At 40.8% G+C, this 13543-nt stretch overlaps 1 protein-coding gene across 5 annotated transcripts in view; it reads right to left on the reverse strand.

Annotated features, from left to right (window-relative positions):
- TRIM59 (tripartite motif containing 59) overlaps positions 1–13279 on the reverse strand; it is a 39215-nt gene extending 25936 nt beyond the window's left edge. For 2 of the 5 annotated variants that reach the window (XM_082458426.1, XM_082458422.1), the window contains exon 1: positions 9793–13279. The gene's annotated coding sequence lies outside the window, so the exon portion shown is untranslated. The remainder of the gene's footprint in view (positions 1–9792) is intronic. The other 3 variants (XM_082458423.1, XM_082458424.1, XM_082458425.1) reach the window with 3 other exon arrangements.
- Between the last annotated feature and the right edge of the window lie 264 nt (positions 13280–13543).

Consider the following 13543-nt stretch of genomic DNA (forward strand, 5'->3'; position numbering starts at 1 on the left):
ATCCATTCATCTGTCAATGGACACTTAGGTTGCTTCCATGTCCTGGCTATTGTAAATAGAGCTGCAATGAACATTGCGGTACATGACTCGTTTTGAATTATGGTTTTCTCTGGGTATATGCCCAGTAATCGGATTGCTGGATCATATGGTAATTCTATTTTTAGTTTTTAAAGGAACCTCCATACTGTTCTCCATAGTGGCTGTATCAATTTACATTCCCACCAACAGTGGAAGAGGGTTCCCTTTTCTCCACACCCTCTCCAGCATTTGTTGTTTGTAGATTTTCTGATGATGCCCGTTCTAACTGGTGTGAGGTGATACCTCATTGTAGTTTTGATTTGCATTTCTCTAATAATTAGTGATGTTGAGCAGCTTTTCATGTGCTTCTTGGCCATCTGTATGTCTTCTTTGCAGAAACGTCTATTTAGGTCTTCTGCCCATTTTTGGATTGGGTTCTTTGTTTCTTTAATATTGAGCTGCATGAGCTGTTTATATATTTTGGGGATTAATCCTTTGTCTGTTGATTCGTTTGAAAATATTTTCTCCCATTCTGAGGGTTGTCTTTTCGTCTTGTTTATGGTTTCCTTTGCTGTGCAAAAGCTTTGAAGTTTCATTAGGTCCCATTTGTTTATTTTTGTTTTTATTTCCATTACTCTAGGAGGTGGGTCAAAAAAGATCTTGCTGTGATTTATGTCAAAGAGTGTTCTTCCTATATTTTCCTCTAAGAGTTTTATAGTGTCTGGTCTTACTTTTAGGTTTCTAATCCATTTTGAGTTTATTTTTGTGTATGGTGTTAGGGAGTGTTCTAATTTCATTCTTTTACATGTAGCTGTCCAGTTTTCCCAGCACCACTTATTGAAGAGACTGTTTTTTCTCCACTGTATATCCTTGCCTCCTTTGTCATAGATTAGTTGACCATAGGTGCGTGGGTTTATCTCTGGGCTTTCTATCTTGTTGCATTGATCTATATTTCTGTTTTTGTGCCAGTAACATATTGTCTTGATTACTGTATCTTTGTAGTATAGCTTGAAGTCAGGGAGTCTGATTCCTCCAGCTCCGTTTTTTTCCCTCAAGACTGCTTTGGCTATTCGGGGTCTTTTGTGTCTCCATACAAATTTTAAGATTTTTTGTTCTAGTTCCATAAAAAATGCCATTGGTAATTTGATAGGGATTGCATTGAATCTGTATATTGCTTTGAGTAGTATAGTCATTTTCACAATATTGATTCTTCCATTCCAAGAACATGGTATATCTCTCCATCTGTTGGTATCATCTTTAATTTCTTTCAACCATGTCTTATAATTTTCTGCATACAGGTCTTTTGTCTCCCTGGGTAGGTTTATTCCTAGGTATTTTATTCTTTTTGTTGCAATGGTAAATGGGAGTGTTTCCTTAATTTCTCTTTCAGATTTTTCATCATTAGTGTATTGGAATGCAAGAGATTTCTGTGCATTAATTTTGTATCCTGCAACTTTTCCAAATTCATTGATTAGCTCTACTAGTTTTCTGGTGGCATTTTTAGGATTCTCTATGTATAGTATCATGTCATCTGCAAAAACAGTGACAGCTTTACTTCTCCTTTTCCAATTTGTATTCCTTTTATTTCTTTTTCTTCTCTGATTGCTGTGGCTAGGACTTCCAAAACTATGTTGAATAATAGTGGTGAGAGTGGACATCCTTGTCTTGTTCCTGATCTTAGAGGAAATGCTTTCAGTTTTTCACCATTGAGAATGATGTTTGCTGTGGGTTTGTCGTATATGGCCTTTATTATGTTGAGGTAGGTTCCCTCTGTGCCCACTTTCTGGAGAGTTTTTATCATAAATCGGTGTTGAATTTTGTCAAAAGCTTTTTCTGCATCTATTGAGATGATCATATGGTTTTTCTTCTTCAGTTTGTTAATATGGTGTATCACATTGATTGATTTGCATATATTGAAGAATCTTTGCATCCCTGGGATAAATCCCACTTGATCATGGTGTATGATCCTTTTAATGTGTTGTTGGATTCTGTTTGCTAGTATTTTGTTGAGGATTTTTGCATCTATATTCATCAGTGATATTGGTCTGTAATTTTCTTTTTTGTAGTGTCTTTGTCTGGTTTTGGTATCAGGGTGATGGTGGCCTCATAGAATGAGTTTGGGGGTGTTCCTTCCTCTGCAAATTTTTGGAAGAGTTTGAGAAGGATGGGTGTTGGCTCTTCTCTAAATGTTTGATAGAATTCACCTGTGAAGCCATCTGGTCCTGGACTTTTGTTTGTTGGAAGATTTTTAATCACAGTTTCAATTTCATTACTTGTGATTGGTCTGCTCATATTTTCTATTTCTTCCTGGTTCAGTCTTGGAAGGTTATACCTTTCTAAGAATTTGTCCATTTCTTCCAGGTTGTCCATTTTATTGGCACAGAGTTGCTTGTAGTAGTCTCTTAGGATGCTTTGTATATCTGCAGTGTCTGTTGTAACTTCTCCTTTTTCATTTCTAGTTTTATTGATTTGAATCCTCTCCCTCTTTTTCTTGATGAGTCTGGCTAATGGTTTATCAATTTTGTTGATCTTTTCAAAGAACCAGCTTTTAGTTTTATTGATCTTTGCTATTGTTTTCTTTGTTTCTATTTCATTTATTTCTGCTCTGATCTTTATGATTTCTTTCCTTCTGCTAACTTTGGGTTTTGTTTGTTCTTCTTTCTCTAGTTACTTTAGGTGTAAGGTTAGATTGTTTATTTAAGATTTTTCTTGTTTCTTGAGGTAGGTTTGTATAGCTATAAACTTCCCTCTTAGAACTGCTTTTGCTGCATCCCATAGGTTTTGGATTGTCATGTTTTCATTGTCATTTGTCTCTAGGTATTTTTTGATTTCCTCTTTCATTTCTTCAGTGATCTCTGGTAACGTATTGTTTAGCCTCCATGCGTTTGTGTTTTTTACGTTTTTTTCCCAGTAATTCATTTCTAATCTCATAGCGTTGTGGTCAGAAAAGATGCTTGATATGATTTCAATTTTCTTAAATTTACTGAGGCTTGATTTGTGACCCAAGATGTGATCTATCCTAGAGAATGTTCCATGCACACTTGAGAAGAAAGTGTAATCTGCTATTTTTGGATGGAATGTCCTATAAATATCAATTAAACCTATCTGGTCTACTGTGTCATTTAAAGCTTGTGTTTCCTTATTAATTTTCTGTTTGGATGATCTGTCCATTGATGTAAGTGAGGTGTTAAAGTCCCCCACTATTATTGTGTTACTGTCGATTTCCTCTTTTAGAGCTGTTAGCAGTTGCCCTATGTATTGAGGTGCTCCTATGTTGGGTGCATATATATTTATAATTGTTATATCTTCTTCTTGGATTGATCCCTTGATCATTATGTAGTGTCCTTCCTTGTCTCTTGCAACATTCTTTACTTTAAACTCTATTTTATCTGATATGAGTATTGCTACTTCAGCTTTCTTTTGGTTTCCATTTGCATGGAATATCTTTTTCCATCCCCTCACTTTCATTCTGTATGTGTCCCTAGGTCTGAAGTGGGTCTCTTGTAGACAGCATATATATGGGTCTTGTTTTTGTATCCTTTCAGCAAGACTGTGTCTTTTGGTTGGAGCATTTAATCCATTCACATTTAAGGTAATTATCGATATGTATGTTCCTATGACCATTTTCTTAATTGTTTTGGGTTTGTTTTTGTAGGTCCTTTTCTTCTCTTGTGTTTCCCACATAGAGAAGTTCCTTTAGCATTTGTTGTAGAGCTGGTTTGGTGGTGCTGAATTCTCTTAGCTTTTGCTTGTCTGTAAAGCTTTTGATTTCTCCATCGAATCTGAATGAGATCCCTGCTGGGTAGAGTAATCTTGGTTGTAGGTTCTTCCCTTTCATCACTTTAAGTATATCATGCCACTGCCTTCTGGCTTGTAGAGTTTCTGCAGAGAAATCAGCTGTTAACCTTATGGGAGTTCCCTTGTATGTTATTTGTCATTTTTCCCTTGCTGCTTTCAATAATTTTTCTTTGTCTTTAATTTTTGCCATTTTGATTACTATGTGTCTCGGCATGTTTCTCCTTGGGTTTATGCTGTATGGGACTCTCTGCGCTTGCTGGACTTGGGTGGCTATTTCCTTTTCCATGTTAGGGAAGTTTTCGACTATAATCTCTTCAAATATTTTCTCTGGTCCTTTCTCTCTCTCTTCTCCTTCTGGGACCCCTATAATGCGAATGTTGTTGCGTTTAATGTTGTCCCAGAGGTCTCTTAGGCTGTCTTCCTTTCTTTTCATTCTTTATTCTTTATTCTGTTCTGCAGCAGTGAATTCCACCATTCTGTCTTCCAGGTCACTTATCCGTTCTTCTTCCTCAGTTATTCTGCTATTAATTCCTTCTAGTGTAGTTTTCATTTCAGTTATTGTATTGTTCATCTCTGTTTGTTTGTCCTTTAATTCTTCTAGGTCTTTGTTAAACATTTCTTGCATCTTCTCAATCTTTGCCTCCATTCTTTTTCCGAGGTCCTGGATCATCTTCACTATCATTATTCTGAATTCTTTTTCTGGAAGGTTGCCTATCTCCACTTCATTTAGTTGTTTTTCTGGGGTTTTATCTTGTTCCTTCATGTGGTACATAGCCCTCTGCCTTTTCATCTTGTCTATATTTCTGTGAATGTGTTTTTTGTTCCACAGGCTGCAGGATTGTAGCTCTTCTTGCTTCCGCTGTCTGCCCTCTGGTTCATGAGGCTATCTAAGAGGCTTGTGCAAGTTTCCTGATCTCTTTCTCTTTCTTGTTACAGAACACAGGTGGAGCCAGGGGCCTGGCCATCCCCTTGATGGCAGCCTGATTCACCAAGTTGCCAAGCCACTCCAGGCTGGGTGGGTCCAGCCTGTGGGTAACTGATAGGCAGGGGATTCAAGACAGGACACTTAGCCTAAGAGCATGTGAGGATAAGGTGTGCATGGAATTAACTAGCAAACACTAGACTCTAAGATGAGAGGTTGGAAGCTTAACATAAATTACGGGCACTCCCACTACCAGCAGGTAATTAACTTAAAGGCTTTGAGTTACCTTGGAGGACAGAGGAGATATGGGAAGGGAAGAGACATGGCAGCGACCCAACCCCCACCCGGCCCCAGAAGCCTACAGACCAGGTCATGAATAAATTCTCCCCAGAAGAAGAGGATACCCAATTTCCCAGAGGCTGAGGTCCTTTCCAAAGAACAGAGAGAGATCTGGAACTTCCCAGGGCTGAGGCCCTCCTCGAGGCATGGTTGGCTCTTCATGAGATCTGAATTTGCTTTCCCCCCCCCCACCTCCAAACTGTCTCTTCCATCTATGCCTCCAGTCCTGATTATCTTTGGTCAGTGCCATTTCTCATCATTCCTCCTCTATGCCCGTTCAACCCCTTATTTCTCCGGTCTTTCTTTCCCTGACCTAGTTTTCTACCATTCCACTCCCTCCTGAGCTTTTCTTTCCACTGTGACTTCTAAAACTTCTGTTTCTGAGAAAACAAACTCCCCCATACTCTCCATCCTTCCTCTGAAAGTTCCCTCCACTTCTGAAAGCTGGCCTTTTCCCTGAGGAACCTTGTCTCCTGCAGCTCTCTTTAAGAATGCTGCTCTTTCTCCCACACTCAGGTACCTGAAGACCCCCATCTCATCAGTGTGGACACAGAGAACACATTTTGTTCTTGCTCCTTCATCCCCCACCCCAGCAAAACTTCAGCACCCCCCCCCAAATTTCCCCAGAAAGCGATTCATATGCACTCTTGCTCTTCTCTCCAAGATCTTAAACTGAGATCACTGCCTCTTCAAGTCATTAGAGGCTGGCCCTGATGCTGCCCCCAAGCTGCTCGGTGAGCCCAGGCAGACAGTGGTCCTGGTATTGCATAGAAGTGAGACCCCTGTCTCCAGCTCTGTATCCCTTAGACCCAAAGTCTCATAAGGTCCCTCATTATCCAGTCCCCACAGCTTCTGCCTGACACTCTCGGGGTCTCCATTTCCTTTATCTTTCTCCATCTCTTCCACACACCTAGGCAACAATGTCTTTTTCCTCTTTTTGTTGTTTTTCTTTTCCCCAGCTTTATCGAGATATAATTGACAAATGACGTTGTGTAAATTTAAGGCGTGCATCGTGATGATGTGACATATGTACATATTGTGAAATGTTTACCACAACAAGGCTAGTTGATATACATCACCTCACATAGTACTTCTTTTTGGTCTTTTTCCTCTTTCCGATAGTCCCAATATCCATGCATATTGAGAATACAAATGGATACCAGGGGTTGGGGGTTATTTATAGCCCCACACAACAAGCTTTGGTGGCATTTTACACCCTTAACCTTCTCTATCTTCTAGAAAAGCTCTATTTTTGGCTTTCAGGACACCCCAACATTTGATCTTCTTCCTTAACTCTGGCCATGTCTTCTCTTTTGGAAGTCCTTTTCTATGCCCACACCTATATGCTGATGCTCCTTTCTTGGGCCCATTTTCCTTTCACTCCATACATTTGTCTTGGCCAATCTTATTCACTGTAATAGCTTCAGTTCCTATAGACAGGCTGAGGATTCCCAAATCTACACCTTAGCCTAGACTTCCTTCTCTGCTCCAGAGCCACAGATTTTCCTGCTCATTGGACATCTCTTCTTGGATGTCTTCCAGGCACCTCACCATTAACACGTCCTAACTCATAGTCCTTCCCCACAAACAAGCTCTTTGCCTGCATTCCCCATCTCAGTGAACGGCACCATCACCCTTCTAGTTGCCCAAGACTAGGGGTCTCTTACTCCTACTTCCCCCTCACTCTCTATAACCAGTAAATTATGAAGTCTCGAGTCAGGTCCTGACCTCTTGGTTCAGGTCAATATGATTCCCTCTTGGATCTCCTATCTAAGCAGCTCACCACCTGGAGTTTGGCTCTCCTTCAAGACAGTGCTTTTCAATCTGTCTCTCATCATAGTACACACACAGAAAATGACGACTTTCATCTAGCACGCTGGGACAACCATTTGAAGCTGCTGGAAGAGCTGTCAGGTTCTGTCTGTTGGCCCAGAGGCTAGAGGGTTCATAATCTGGGCTTACTTCAAAGCCATTCTTTCCACACTGGGAAGCTCTGGAGTAAGTTCTTCATCCTTCTGCACCCAGAGAGGGCTTTCTAAAGCACAGACTTTACCCGGTCACTGTCCTGCTCAGAATCCTTGTGTGGCTCCCCACCAGCTCGCACAGCTCTTCCAGATCCTACTCTGCCCCGTTCTCTAGCCCCCGCACTCCCTTGTCTTCTCCTTCCTCGTGCTCCAATCACGCCAAATGACTTGCCATTATTACCTAGAGAGGCTTGGAGCTCCTGCCTCTAGACTTCCTCACCCCTCACACAGCACCCTGTACCTCCCTTAAGACTGGCACTCACTACCATCTAACATGTACACTCACTGAGGAGGGGGACTAAGCCCAGAACTGTATCTGGCACATGGTGAGAACCCAAACATTTCCTAAAGAGTGAGTCAGCTTTTGTGATCAGGCACTAAACCCGGGGAGGAGAAACTTGGGTCCCTGCCTTGCCACTAACCCACTGCACCACCCCACGCTTCTCATCTGTCAAATGAGAGCACTGATCTCTGAATTCCCTTCCAAAGCTCTAAAGGCCGGTACTCCCAGGGCTCTTTGGATCCCAGCAGTTCCGCAAAGCCATGCAGTTCTTCTCCTTTGCAAATACATGAAGGTTTAAATTTGTAACAATTACTACAAATATCTGCACTAGCAGAAATAAGAAAGTAACTAAATATAAGTAGTATCTTTTAAATCTTTTAAGTAATACTTTTAAAAAATTCCAAATTTGGGGAGGGCAGCAAACCTGGATTCTCCCACCCTCCCACCCCTAGTGTTTGTTTGATATTTAGCATGAGGAAGTGAGGCACAGGGCTGCAGAGGAGAGAAAGTTCCAGAGTCCCTATGCCTCCTCTCTTCCTGCCTTCATTCCATTCTCCTCCCTCCTCCACCCAAGTCGTTTGGTCCCACAAACAAACAGATACACTGTTTCTTTCAAGGCTGACTGTGAAATAAGGCCCAAGGGAGAGAGGTGGAGAGTTGGGTAAAACACAAGGTCTGAGGCAGGCTCTTCAGTAAGTCCTTTCAAGATTATACTGATCTTCCCAGACCATAGTCACCAAACAAAAAGCTCTAGTCATCATGAAGAAATTGGGTTACATTAATGTTACACTTTATATTGAGTCGTGACTCTAGATGAAAACAACGCTAACAAATGACTCAACGCAAGAAGAAAGGAAAATGTCAATCTTCCCATGGAAAAGAACCTAAGAAACTCAGCCACTGTTAAGGATCATTCATCTTGAAATTCTGTTGGTGTGTTTAGGACTTGAACCAAGTCTCAAACCAAAGTGATTGCTGCTAGTAGGGTTTCTTCCAGGTAGAAATTTTATAGTTCAAAGGCCTTGCTAATAACTGCTGACCATAATGATGCTGGCCATCGAACTCTTAACCACTGAGTTGTATCCACTGTGGGCAAATTGAAGCCTATGCTATAGTATTCTTGCTCATTTACATATTTGTTTAGTTTGAGAGAAACTATCACTAAAATAACCACATACACCTATACACACACATATATACACATAACTACCCTTCTGGTATATAATATAATTCTATATACTAATGATTATTTTTATTTCTGTAGTCCTTTTAATTTTGTAGGTTTATATTTCTTATTTCACCTTCAGTCACATTTGCTTCTTTACAAATTTTCTAGGGGGCTTCCCTGGTGGCGCAGTGGTTGAGAGTCTGCCTGCCAATGCAGGGGACACGGGTTCGAGCCCTGGTCTGGGAGGATCCCACATGCCACGGAGCAACTAAGCCCGTGAGCCACAATTACTGAGCCTGCGCGTCTGGAGCCTGTGCTCCGCAACAAGAGAGGCCGCGATAGTGAGAGCCCCGCGCACCGCAATGAAGAGTGGCCCCCGCTTGCCACAACTAGAGAAAGCCCTCACACAGAAACGAAGACCCAACACAGCCATAAATAAATTAATTAATTTAAAAAAGAAAGTAATTTGTCTAACTTAAAAAAAAAATAAGTATAAAAATTTTCTAATACACCCCATAGAGTAGTAGACAGGCATTGAGGTTTGATGGACTGAGAAACTTTAGAAACATGACAGTTATTGGGGGTGGGAAGTGAGAACGAGGAGTGATATCCAGAAAAGTGGGTGAGGGAGAGGCATGAAAGTTAAAATGAGTTCCTGCTTCAGCAGCTTATCTGCCATATGTGCCCCTGCAGATAAAATGACTCTTCTTCCAGTTTTAGAGTGAGAGATGCCAGGGCGGTCTGGATACGCCTGCCTCCCAGGGTGGTTGCCTGCAGAAGGATGAGCCCAGAGCCCTATGTCCTAGGGAGTGGGGTCATCAGTCCCCTGTGCTTCAAGAGTTGGAAAGAAGAAACTGACCAGCCTGAGAAGGAGTGGGGACAGTGGTTTTGGTCCCCTAGGGGTGAATGCCAGGACCAGCGGTGACACAGAGCTTCCAGGGTGGGGATGTCCTGCACGGGGCTCGCCCCACTGAGGGTCCTTCTTGGCTAAGCCTGGCGTTGAGGGAAGGAGAGTCCTGATTTAAAGGATCACTTCAGGCTTGTGCCCCACCTGGTCTGTGGGCACAATCACTCAGTGGACAGCAGTAACCACCTGTGATAATGGAAGGCCAGTGCCAGTGAGACACAATAGCAGCAACGGCCATCCAGACAGAGCGGACATGAGTGCTTTTCCTGGCCAGACCCTTGCAAACAGGGTGGGCCCTGAGGTGTCTGGCAAATGAGGAGGGAGAAGACTTACATGCTTTAAAATCCTTCGGTTTGTGTGAAAGCCCATCTTCAGGAATTTAGAGAGTTAAAAGTTTTGGGGTCTTCTTGCCTGTCTCACTGCAAACATCCAGTCTGAAGAGTCAAACCTCTGGCTGACTGTGGATAGAGGTAGAGCTGGAGAGGAAGCAGTGTGGAGTTGGTTTGGTTTTTATCACAGTTGATTACCATTCCGTTTAAAAGAGAAAAAAAGGGATTAACCTCTGAAGAGAATGCCGTGGCCACCTGGACCCTGCGTTGGCTACTTGGGGTCACTCAGAAGCCGTTACCTCTCCTTCACCTTCTATCCCTCTGGAGAAATCTCCCCCATGTATCCGGTGATTAAGTCGCAATGAAACCACTCACTGTAACAAAGACAGAAACATTAGAAACAGTAAAACATTGCTCTGAATTTCTGCCTGTTCTTTCTTCCCCAGTCTGTTTAGGGAAGGGGTCATAGATCAATTATTATAATTCTGTTTGAAAGTAAGTAATTGTAAAATAACTTTAAACAAAATTTTTAAAATATCTCAACTGGGTCCTTGATATTATACTTGTGAGGTGATTGTCCTGATGGAATTTATAGCCCCAGGTCTATAAGAATAATAAATAAATAAGAATAATATATGTGTATATACTGGGAAGTGTATTAATTCTTTTTATTTTTTCATGTATTCAATACCTAGTAAGTGCCTATCCAAAATACCTATCCAAAAAGATGGATACAGGTATATTAAAATAAATAACAGTATGAGTTCCTTGAGCCTAGGGAGAAAATTCTCGTCTTCCAAATTGGCATATTTCAGATGTTTGCTTTTAAACTGTTTGGAATTCAAAATGTGCTTTCCCACAGATGTGGCAAGAACTAGAGAAATGAGGAAGAGGAACATCACGGAAAAAAAGTGCGCCTCTAGGTATTTGAACTAGTTGGCATTACAACTTGCTGCTATGGAATTTGAGGAAAAGAAAGGAAACAAGGGAAGAGTGGGAGCAATTCTCGGGGTTGGTCACAGAGCACACAACAGCTTGATTACTTTCCAGAGTAAGGGCCTTGCAGGGGGGCTGAGTAGCCACCTCCTCCGTGAGACAGTGTGTGGCCGTCTGCTTTCATACAAAAGTCTTTTATACCTCAGGTTTGTGTCCCTTGGTCATCACTGCATATGCGGTCCAAAGTCACCATTCTGATCTCCAGTGTGATTAAACTTCATACAGAATCTCTTCTCTAGTTCCACGCATTGCCCAGAATCTTCTTTATCTATGAATAGCCCCCCTCGTTTATTTTTGGCACAATCCATCCTTCTTCTCCTTTAGGGTGCAACAGAAGTCTTACTTTTATGGAAAGGAACTTTCTGACTCAGGCTAGAGGAATATCTCTACCACCATATTTTGACTCTACCTAGAGAGAGAGAAGTAACCTCTATTTATAGACACAGATCTCAGACACTTCTTGTGCTTCTTTTACTCTACATAGCCTCAGAATATACCTGGGAAGCTTTTTTGCACCCTAGAGCTATTTAAATTAGGTTATCTTCCAATGAATAGAAGGATTTTTTAATGGAACCATCTTTATTTTAAATGAAATTTTGTTCTAAAATTAACTTTATTTCAAAGGCAAATATTAAAAGTTGTTTAGCGTCTCATAAACTATCATTCATCATTTATATTAAAACCTAATCTTTTAGGACAAATACACAGTGGAAGGAGTAGATAGATCCATCTGCCTTAAATGACTCTCAATTCACAGTTCTCTCTCACCATTCCAGGTCTGCTGTGAATGAATAACAATTATTACAAATTATAAGAATAACATTTAGAAAAACTAAACAATCATGCTAGTCATCACTCTAGTTATTTAATGGCAGCACATTGGCTTATTTAACAGGTAACTTTTTCTTCCTATTCCTTCACACACAAGTAGAAAAGCAGTGATTAGATTCCTCATGAAAGCAAATCCAAGGTTATTAGGGAGTCACTGTATGTAGTTTTATATGCAGGAAAAAATCTAATGAATAATTCTATCACTCCTGTCTATACACTATTTGTGAGTATTGAAGAAGTTGTGAACTAGATAAATGTTTACAAACGGATTTTAATTTTAGTATAGCTAAATATTTAGTATACTAAATATTAATAGCTGTGGATTTAATTTTGGATAAATGAAATCTTGGTGCTAAGAGGCCAGGCGTTTGACAACTACCTGATGCTCATTACACAGAGATTTGTTTGCTTTTATAGCCATAGTGCTTCTGAACTGTGCCTGTGATCAAGGGAAGCTAGCAGTAAAAAGCATGAAGGTGACTGAGAAATAGCTCAAAGTATACATCCCCTTGAATGAGTAGTCTCAGTTGCCTCAATACACGAAGAGCAAATTATTTTGGTTCTTTTTAGCTATGTGGACATCCCATCTCATTTCACAAAAGGTTTAAGGCAAACCATTATTCTTAATTCACAATTTAAAAACTGATCTTGAGGAATCCATAAGGGAGGAAGGAAATCATCTGTGAAAACAAGTTTAAGAGTTGAACTATCTAGTGACCCTATGATTCCCACCTTCTGGTGTTCACCCTCTTGTATGATCCCCTTCCCTGAGTGTGGGTAGGACCTGTGACTTGCTTCAAACCAATAGATTATGGTAAAGGTGATGAATGTCACTTCCAGGATTATGCTAGGTTTATAAGATTCCATCTTGCTGGCCGTCTTGCCCTCACTCTCATGCTGACTTTGAAGAAGCAAACAGCCATGCTATGAACTGCGTGTGAAGGGACCCACATGGCAAGGATCTGCAGGTAGCCTATAGGAGCTAAGGGCCTACAGCTTCAAGGAACAACAACCTGAGTGAGCCTCAAAGTGGACCCTTCCACAGTCAAACTTCAAGATGAGAATACAGCATAACTAACACTTTGGTTGTAGTCTGGCGAGATCCTGAAGCAGAGAACCCAGCTAAGCCAGGGCTAGACTCTGAATCACAGAAACTGTGAGATAATAAATGTGTGTTGTTTTAAGCTTCTAAAAAAAAAAAATGTTGAACTAACTAGGAATATTCTATTTTTCAGTAATTCTACATGCAGAAGGATTTTTAAGCCCAATTATTCTCCCCTGCTCAATTTCCTAAAAACCTTAAGGCCCATGCTGTCCAAAAGAAGGTGAAAGAGATTTAAAAGGGAAATCAAAATGGAGAATACAGAAGATAAGTTTAGTGGTAATATTTGAGACATAAAGGAAACAGAGCTTGCTAAGAAGGATTTTGTGAGAGGATTAACTATGGTCATTCTTGGTAGCCATGCTATGCTCAAAAGCCATAGCTTTCCAGGACCAGATGGCTTCACAGGCAAATTCTATCAAACATTTAGAGAAGAGCTAACACCTATCCTTCTCAAACTCTTCCAAAATATAGCAGAGGGAGGAAAACTCCCAAACTCATTCTACGAGGGCACCATCACCCTGATACCAAAAGCAGAGAAAGATGTTACAAGAAAGAAAACTACAGGCCAATATCATTGATGACAATAGACGCAAAAATCCTCAACAGAATACTAGCAAACAGAATCCAACAGCACATTAGAAGGATCATACACCATGATCAAGTGGGGTTTATCTCAGGAATGCAAGCATTCTTCAAGATACACAAATCAATCAATGGGAACAACCATATTAACCAACTGAAGGAGAAAAACCATATGATCATCTCAATAGATGCAGAAAAAGCTTTTGACAAAATTCAACACCGATTTATGATAAAAACTCTC

This window comes from Balaenoptera physalus (genome assembly GCF_965194825.1).
Source record: "Balaenoptera physalus genome assembly, chromosome: 4".
NCBI lineage: Eukaryota > Metazoa > Chordata > Mammalia > Artiodactyla > Balaenopteridae > Balaenoptera > Balaenoptera physalus.